General features: G+C 31.5%; 1 non-coding gene across 1 annotated transcript; it reads left to right on the top strand.

Annotated features, from left to right (window-relative positions):
* Nucleotides 1-3,755: 3,755 nt before the first annotated feature.
* On the top strand, nt 3,756-3,827 carry TRNAC-GCA (transfer RNA cysteine (anticodon GCA)). Its single transcript has one exon. It is a non-coding gene; the product is annotated as a tRNA-Cys (tRNA).
* The last annotated feature ends 2,173 nt before the right edge of the window (nt 3,828-6,000 follow it).

The following is a 6,000-nucleotide window of genomic DNA, read 5'->3' on the forward strand; positions in this document are numbered from 1 at the left end:
TCCTTGGGTGTCAATAGTCAAGGAAAGCATTTAAATCCTTAACTTAGCCTCCAAGAAAAGATAAAAACAAAAAAATGGTTTGTTTTCTTTTCTTATTCAGAATAAAAATTTCACAACATGTCTCTCTTCTAAACATAGGAGATTGTAAATATTGTTTTATCTTTAACATGAAATCTGACTTCAATCCCCTTAAAATAGGAACTCCAAAGTGGGCACCCATTTCCAAAAAGATTGGGATTACACCATATCTTCTTTCCTACATAATAGGAAACATGTTATTGACTTCATCTACCCTGTAGGATGCCACCTCTCTAAGACAACCCACAAAGTGAATGGCAAACTTAGGAGATAATCAACTTAGGATAAATAAATATGCACCAAAATAATTAATTATCAATATTAGGACTCAAAGGTTGAAGCACCTTAAACCCAACATAATCAAACGAAGCCCATAAATTCTATTGCAAGCATATATATTTGCAATTCAAATTTCACTTTTATAATGTAACTAATAAAACAAAAATGGTCTTAGTACATACTAGTACCTCAACGCCTAATAAGAATCAAAGAGAAAATTGTCTTTGTGAAGTAGCAAGCTTAATAAGTATGTCTCTTACATCTAGAATTTGAATAGCCCACAAACTTAAGTCTACGAAGATAAATGAACCTAAACACACTCTTAAGGTAATGGAGGTATGAAGCATTGACGAATCATTAATTTCCAATATACAAATGTGTTGAAATTTGATTATGTGAGACACCTCGATACAACCTATTTCTAAGTTAGATACTTTTTTCAACCCATCCATTACAATTAAACATTGATGTTACCTTTTATTTGTTAAAAAATGAGTAGTGTAAAAAACTTATGTAGAATAAGTTATTGAAGAGGAAAAGTTGAAATTCTATGGACACACTACCTATGAATGTCCATAACAAAATTATTGAGATTATCCTTGAAAGAAAGAAAAAAAGGGTTTATTTAGATCATATATTTTAATGAGCACAATCGATCAATATAGATATTGTATGCTCAGATTGTGGTACCTGCAAAAGAGACACAAACACACCAATGAAACATTATGTTAGAGGATTCAAATGAGCAAAACATATTAATCAACCAAAAACTCTAAAAGTGTCTCATTGTTCTCTATCTCCAAGGATCCTTCAAATCAAGGTGGCTCTCAGCTTGGAAGAGCACTTGATCTCTAGGATGACTACCTAAAGAACAAGAGATATGTATGATTCTAAGATCTAAATGGAATGCAACTAAGATCTTAGTGATATGATAAATGGATATGAAACTAGATATGTTACCAAAATGAGAAGATTAGTGTGATATTAAGCTAGCATGAGAATGTTATGAAGATGAGATTGATCTAGCATGGAAAAGAAACTAGCATGATATACTAAAACATGATGAAATCTATGATATAATGCCACTAAGATTATCTAAAAATGCTAAGAGAAGACAATGGAGCTCCTTAGTAACCTACACAAAACAATTTAGCTATAGATTGGAGGCAGATGAAGATGGATGATTTTGAAGAAGGAATGGGCTCTATTTATAGGGAAAATAAAGAAATGGATGGTTATTCGAGATTGAGTAATCTCAACAAGGGCTAGGATTGAAAGTTATCAATCCATGTGATGGATTCAATCCAATCTCTAGCTGACAAATGTCACCTTGAGAGGGCTTGAGAGGATATGCAAGAGGCATTAAATGCCTGAGAAGACATGAAGGTTACCTTAGAGGTTGGGTTATGGTTAGGTTAGGGTCATTCTTTGGATAAAGCTTTAACCCAAGGGGTAAACTCTTGTGCAAGGGTTAATAGGATAACTAGGGTCAAAGCCATGAGTGTTTGATGAGACCCTTGAGTTAGATAAGGGTTAAGTTAGAGAGAAAGTCTCTAACCATGAAGGGAGGTTGAATTAACCATTAATGGTTTGGAAGACTTTGGGGACAAATTTGTAAGAGTCCTTCCAAATTTGGGGGAACTCAACAAGTTATCTTGTTGAAAAAATAAAGTCTTTAATGTATTTAGAAGACTTTCTTCCAAATTTGAGAAGTGACCTCCTCAAACTTAGGGAAATGACATGATTAGAGAGATTAAGGCTAATTGATTAAGATTAGATGGGTTCTAGGAGAATGATTAGGAGGCAAGTGAGAAATGTAGGAAAATGCAAGTGGGTGAGGGAAAATAGACAATTTTGGTAAATAAAAGATTTATTTTAGCCAAATAGGGGATGCAACTTGCATTTGTAGGATTTTGCAAGTGGGGGGATTTTTAAACAAATTTAGATTTATTTAAATGCAAAAGGGGTTTTAATTAAATGTAGATTTAATTAAAATGGATAGAGGGAGAATTTTAATTAAATGTAAATTTAATTAAATGGCTATGAGGGAGATTTTAATTAAATGTAAATTTAATTAAATGGCTAGGATAGAAGAAGGGAAATATTAATCAAATTTTTTAATTTGATTAATATGCTAATTTAGAAGAATAGGGATATTAATTAAATCTTAATTTAATTAATTGGAAGAAATAGGGATAATTAAATGAATAAAATTCACTTAATTTGTTGTTCAACTTTTAGGTGTCTACATTTTGCCCCTCTTTGAATTAACATGTGACCACATGTTGATTCAAAGAAAAACTCGATATGATGTTGTCGCCAAAATTGTCGATAGGATGCCCTAGATAGGAAAAATTGATTTCGATATGATACGCTGATGTGATTCTATCGATATGAAGTTGATATGAGACTAATATGGAGATTCAATATGATAATGTTGTCATCAAAATTGTCGATATGATGCCCCAGATATGAAGAATTGATTCAATATGAAAAGTTGATATGAGACTGATGTCGATATGAGACTAATATGAAATTGATGTCGATATTCGATATGATGCCCCAGATATGAAGAATTGATTCGATATGAAAAGTCGATATGAAGCTGGTGTCGATATGAGACTGATATGAAATTGATGTCGAGATTCGATATGATGCCCCAGATATGAAGAATTGATTTGATATGAAAAGTTGATATGAAGCTGGTGTCGATATGAAACTGATATGAAATTGGTATGGAGATTCGATATGATAATGCCCCCTCGGGAGATCATTCATGCACTAAAGGCATGAATGATCTCTCGAAAGAAGAAGAAAGTTATTTGAAAGATAGAAGAGTGGATAGTTGATGGCATGCGCGGGTTTGACAATATTGATTAGATTGATAAGAATGAGATCAAAATTGGCTGCAACTTGATCTTCTATTGTCTAGACAGTGAGGCATGAGAGAAATAGTGCATTTGAGGATTTTATTCAGAAACTGAGTTGTGTCACTTTTGGAGGCTAGCATGTAGAGGACATAGGTCTAATCTGCATCATATAACTTCATAATCACCTTAACATTTTCATTATCGATCTTTACAATTCAAATTTAAGATTTGTATTGTACTAATTATACTTATAAATTAATATAGATTTATTCAATACATTTATTTAAAAATATCAAGAATATCAATCTGAATTTTTTTTCATAAAACTTATTCTAATTTATTTACATCATTTATTTTATTTGAAAAAATATTTTTATATATTTAATAAAAAATTTATTCGAAAAGTATTTTATTTATTTAAAATTACTTTCTATTTTTTTTTAATTTTTAGATATATATAGAGATTGTGGGGTAAAATAATCAAGTAATTATTCTTGAAATCTATATCTTTGAAATTTATGCTAACATGGGCCTATAGCTCAGTGGTAGAGCATCCGACTGCAGATCAGGCGGTCCCTGGTTCGAACCCGGGTGGGCCCTAAACAACTTCAAACATCCGTTCGCTTGGGCAATGTTAACGTGATAATTTGGAGTGACAGATTATTTTTATTTGTGACTGGAAAATGAACAGAAAAAGAGATGGTAATAAACCCCAACTGTCGCAGTTTTTCTTAAGGATACAGATTCCATGTTACAAGTTAATAAGATAATGCTAATAATTGCAATATTTACTAGAATTTAGAATAACAGGTTTTTATATATAGTTTTCTACCAGCATATATTTCAACAGAAGGATGCATCTCAATTTCAGCACTGGAAGATGAAAGATTGGACGATGTATCTGTTGTCTGAAAAAATGTTTAGTAAAAATACACACCTCAGGTTAAGTGATGGAAGAGGACAAGTTCAATAAAAATAAAAAGGAAAAAATTATATGAATTATGATTTCAATATACTAGTACTAAGATCTAATGAGACACAAAGAGAGAATTCTTTTTGTATAGAGCTAAATAAGGTTATCTCTTACAACGAGAAATTGAATTGGCCAAACACTAGAAGATGAAAATTGAACCTAACAACATTCTTGAGGTTAAAAAGGTAGGCTGTGTCTATTCTGGTTCCAAAACGGACCTTTCGTACAACGTGTTAGCAACAGGGTAGTCAATCGCAACCATTAATTGTGAAATCAACGGTGTAAAACGTGCAACTAACACGCATGTTAGTCAATCCGTACTATTGTTTTGGAGCCAGAATAGACGCGTCCAAAAAGATATAAGTATTGAAGAATCCACAATTTCCAATAAACATGTGAATTGAAACTTGATTAATTTAAGACCTCTGAATGTAAGCTCATACCATGAAACTTGATTAATTTAAGACCTCTGAATGTAAGCTCATACCATAGTGCTCTTAAATTTATTGACAATTGCATGACTCACTCCTACCTTATTTTGTTATTGCATATTGATTCTTGCATTTTCTTATTTCTCACAAACATTCTTTGTCTCCCAATTTTCATTCCTTTTGGATTTCCTTCACCATTCTAGTTGCTTGTATTATATTATATTCTACATAATTTTAAGAATTGTATTAATGGCTTTGTATTGTTGATATATATTATCTTTATTTATGTTAGTTTTGGAGTACCCTAGAATCTCTCCTATGCCTATTCTAAGCATTCTTATTTCATTATTTGCCTCCCTAATTAGGCAACTTGTTTGTTTATTAGTTAGTTTGGATTAGAATTTGTTTCGCGTATAATTACCTTAGAATTTAGAGGCACACAGAGGTACTCTAAAGACCTTCTATTCTTGCTAAGATAGCTACCTTAACTAGCCCATCAATTGCATTGGAGATAGAAGGATTAGACAATGATGTTATATCTTTCATTTATACAAATATGATCAATACAAAAAACCATCTATAGAATAAGTAGTTCGAGATAAAAAGTCCAAATTCTATGAACATACTACCTACACTTTTCCTTAACAAAATTGAACATTTTTTTTAGTAACAATCAATGCAAATGTAAATAGAGTAAAGAAGCATTATGGTCTTATTGTACAAAAACACTTAAATGTCTACTAAAATCTAAGGAGAAAATACTTTTCATTATAGAGAGCTAAACAAGAATCCCTCTTACAACCATGAATTGAATTGCCGACAAACTTGAACTTGTGAGATGAAATAAACTTAGAAACACTCCATGAGGTGAAGGGAATTTATAAAAAAGATCCTTATCTTTATGAAGCATTGGAGAATCACCACTTTCTAATGTATATATGACTTGTAGCTCGATTGCTTAAACCATCTTGATTCAAGGCCATTTCATAGTTATTTTCATTTTCTTCATCATTACATTATCAGTTTTGTAACACTTGTGTCTTATTTCAACTTTTGATGTAGATACTTCTTTGAATATGATATACCAAGGGTAGTTCGAAGAACCTTGTCAAGGAGAGACAAAGGTTCAAGAACCTTCATAAAGTTTTGATGCCTTCGTTGCATTTTTTCTTAACTTATTTTTTATTCCTTTATCAAAATTTTCACTGAGAATGAGATATATAGGAGGCTCTTTAGGTTTCTAGAACTATTGAAACCTATGATATATTGCAGAAAGAGTTGAAAGCTTTGACTTGACATAAATTCTTTAATTTTAAACCAATTTCCTTTAAAATTGATAAGGAGATACCCATTTCTACTATGTGGGAAA

This window comes from Cryptomeria japonica, chromosome 4 (assembly GCF_030272615.1).
Source record: "Cryptomeria japonica chromosome 4, Sugi_1.0, whole genome shotgun sequence".
Classification (NCBI taxonomy): domain Eukaryota; kingdom Viridiplantae; phylum Streptophyta; class Pinopsida; order Cupressales; family Cupressaceae; genus Cryptomeria; species Cryptomeria japonica.